Source organism: Nelumbo nucifera, chromosome 1 (assembly GCF_055504915.1).
Source record: "Nelumbo nucifera cultivar China Antique chromosome 1, China Antique-T2T, whole genome shotgun sequence".
In the NCBI taxonomy this organism is placed as follows: domain Eukaryota; kingdom Viridiplantae; phylum Streptophyta; class Magnoliopsida; order Proteales; family Nelumbonaceae; genus Nelumbo; species Nelumbo nucifera.
In genome coordinates, this window is record NC_142649.1 from 208,192,156 (window position 1) to 208,195,895 (window position 3,740).

General features: G+C 41.4%; 1 pseudogene across 1 annotated transcript; it reads left to right on the top strand.

Moving 5' to 3' along the window:
• The first annotated feature begins 642 nt into the window (after positions 1-642).
• Positions 643-3,442, top strand: LOC104610353 (large ribosomal subunit protein mL102 (rPPR5) pseudogene; annotated as a pseudogene). Its single transcript, XR_016081001.1, has one exon. The product of XR_016081001.1 is annotated as a large ribosomal subunit protein mL102 (rPPR5) pseudogene (transcript).
• The last annotated feature ends 298 nt before the right edge of the window (positions 3,443-3,740 follow it).

Genomic DNA, 3,740 nt, shown 5'->3' on the forward strand with positions numbered 1-3,740 from the left:
AAAAAAATAAAAAATGGAAAAAATCATTGGACGGTTCAAAAGTTCGAGTCAACGGTTTGCTGACCAAATCAACAAATTTTGGCAAAATAACGGTTCTAGGATAAAAATGGACGGTTGTCCGGTTTGGTCTGTTCTGGCCACCAGTTTTCGAGTCAACAGTTCAATCGTCCGATTCAAACGATTGGCCCTTATTTTGACTTAAAAGTTTTAAAAATTAAGTAAAATAAAAAATAGCAAAAAAATCATTAAACGGATCGATGATTTGACCACCCAGGTAAACAAAATCGTTCAAAGATTTTAGACCAAAAACCGGGTTTAAAGTACAACGAAACTGGTTGTCTAAATACCGTGCAATTCAACAACGGTTCAAAAACTATGAATAAACTTAAAAGCTTTTCTATTTTTTAAGTTGAAAAAATAAAATAAGTAATGGAAGACACTCCCGTCTTTACTTCTTTTTTGTACGCCACTTAAACCATCTACTTGCGTTGTTGAAGTTGTAACATGTAGTCAGTTGAAAAAATAAAATAAGTGCAGCCCGCGTTGTAAGTTGTAACATGTAGTCAGTAGATGTACAGCCCAGCTGTTGGAGGCCCATTGACCATATCTAGACTCATCTTGGCCTTGGAGCCAGGCCATTGTAGTTCATTCTGGTCCAGCCCAGCACACTTCACAATTATGACGAGCCCAGCCCGGCAAATTGTAAACCCTCTTCCGCTCTCCGGCTCTCCCCTCCCCTGCATCAGCTTAAACCCTGGTAGGCTAGAACACTGGGAGAACTGAAGAAGTAGCCTCCCAGCAAATATCAAATGATGCAAAGCTGTTTCAGTTTCCATCCCTAAGAACTCACTTTGTAGATCCTGCAAGGACCCGAAGATAATGGCTTACAGATCCTCCTCATCTGCTACCATGATATCTCCATGGAGTTATTCCATTTCGTCTAGGGCCTCTAAAGTTCTCAGTTTATCATCATTCAACTTGCTTCATGGGTTTTGTACAATTTCCTTCACGGAGCCTCCTCCAAGCGAACCCATCTCTGCCAGCGAAGGAAGCCCAAGTTTGAATGAAGCAAATGCAGTTTCAGAGCCGCCGCCGGTGGGGGCTGAACTAGATACGGCGGCGACCGGAGAAGGAACGATCCCTAAAAGAACCCCTAGAGCTAAGCTTCGAAACCCAGAAAAGTTAGAAGATATAATCTGCCGAATGATGGCGAATCGAGAGTGGACGACTAGACTACAGAATTCGATCAGAAATTTGGTCCCTCAATTCGATCACTCGCTTGTTTGGAATGTTTTGCATGGCGCCCGGAACTGGGAACACGCTCTGCAATTCTTCAGGTGGGTTGTAAAGACTGGCTACCGCCATGACCGTTCGACCACCTTGAAGATGATGGAGATCCTGGGCCGACATTCGAAGCTCAATCATGCCCGGTGCATCCTATTCGACATGCCTAAGAAGGGCATCGAATGGGATGAAGACTTTTTTGTTGTTCTTATCAATAGTTACGGGCAAGCTGGAATTGTCCAGGAGTCGGTAAAGATTTTTCAGAAGATGAACGAACTGGGTGTTGAACGGACGATCAAATCTTATGATGCCTTGTTCAAGGTGATCATGCGCCGGGGACGATATATGATGGCGAAACGGGTTTTCAATGCAATGCTCAGAGAAGGGGTGACGCCTACGCGCCATACATACAATATTATGCTGTGGGGTTTCTTCCTGTCGTTGAGGGTGGAAACTGCAAATAGGTTCTTCGATGACATGAAGAACCGGGGGATTGATCCTGATGTGATCACATACAACACTATGATTAATGGGTATTTCCGGGTTAAGATGCTGGAAGAGGCTGAGAAGCTCTTCATGGAAATGAAGGCTAGGAATTTAATTCCAAATGTGATTAGTTATACGACTATGATCAAAGGTTATGTCTCTATGGGCCGCGTTGATGATGCTTTGAGATTGTTTGATGAGATGGGTTCCTTCGGAATTAAGCCAAATAGTAATACTTACTCAACACTGTTGCCGGGACTCTGTGATGCAGAGAAAATGACTGAAGCCCGAAACCTTGTGAAGGAGATGATGGAAAGACACCTTGCCCCAAAGGACAATTCAGTTTTCCTAAGGTTGATATCTTCCCAGTGCGAATCAGGTAATTTGGAGTGGGGTGATGATGTGCTTAAAGCGATGATTCGATTGCATATTCCAACAGAAGCAGCACATTATGGTGTTTTGATTGAAAACTTTTGCAAGGCAGGGGCGTTTGACAGAGCTGTTAAGTTACTGGATAAGGTGATTGAGAAGGAGATTCTATTGAACCCATCTAGTTCATCAGAGATGGAGCCAAGTGCTTACAATCCAATTATTGAGTATCTATGCAATAATGGGCAGACAGGGAAGGCAGAAACTTTTTTCCGACACCTGATGAAAAGGGGTGTTCAGGATCCGGTTGCATTCAATAACTTGATTTGTGGTCATTCAAAGGAGGGGAATCCGGAATCTGCTCTTGAGATCCTTAAAATCATGAACAGACGTGCAGTACCATCAGTTGCTGATGCCTACAGGTTGCTTGTTGAGGGTTTCTTGAGGAAAGGTGAGCCAGCTGATGCAAAGACTGCTTTGGATGGTATGATTGAAAGTGGGCATCTTCCTGACCCATCACTGTTTAGGTCAGTTATGGAAAGTCTATTTGATGATGGAAGGGTTCAAACTGCTAGTCGGGTGATGAAAAGCATGATAGAGAAAGGGGTGAAGGAGAATATTGACTTGGTTCCTAAAATTTTGGAGGCCCTTCTCATGAGGGGTCATGTTGAGGAAGCCCTGGGTCGAATTGAACTATTGATGATTAATGACTGCATTCCTGATTTTGATAGTCTTCTGTCAGTTCTCTGTGAAAAAGGAAAGACAATTGCTGCTTTCAAATTGTTAGATTTTGGTCTGGATAGAGATTGTAACATTAGCTTTTCAACCTATGATAAGGTATTGGGTGCACTTTTAGCAGCAGGAAAGAGCCTCAATGCATATGCAATAATGTGTAAGATTATGCAGAAAGGTGGGATCTCTGATAGAAGTAGTTGTGAGGATTTGATCAGGAGCCTAAATGCAGAGGGAAATACAAAGCAGGCAGATGTTCTCTCAAGGATGATCATGGGAGAGAAAAGCATCCAGAAGGGAAAGAAGGGGAAGAAACTTTCTGCAATTGCACATTGAGTTCCATGTACTTTTCCTAACCTGAGAAAACTGAGAGCAAGTTGGATGGTTGGGTTCTGCTTTAAGAATTATTATGGGCTAAATAAGTCATGGCAACGTTTTTTTTTTCAATTCTGGGTTTTCTTTTTCTAGTTTTTAGGGTTACTGTCTTTTTATTTTCTGTTTTTTGATTGTAGGGGATATTTGGATCTTTGAGTTTAAATTATTAGCGAAATATCAATCGGAGCTTTATTATCCTGTTTTTTTTTGTTTTCATTTTCAGTAAGAGAACAAGTTGAATAGCCAAGCATTATCCAGAAAGTTCTGGTATGCTTCTAGTACACAAGATTTTTTACCATCAATAGGGTTTTGATTAAACTATGACAACTTTTAGATTTTGTTTCTTGTATGGTGTTCAGCTAATCTGTGCCTTGTTACTGATAAAGGAAAAAATTTGTCTGTGCAGTCTCACTGTTAAGAATGGGTTTCACTATACACAGAAATTGCATATAAACTGGGTTTTTTTTTTTTTGTGCTGTTGAATGTGTTCTATC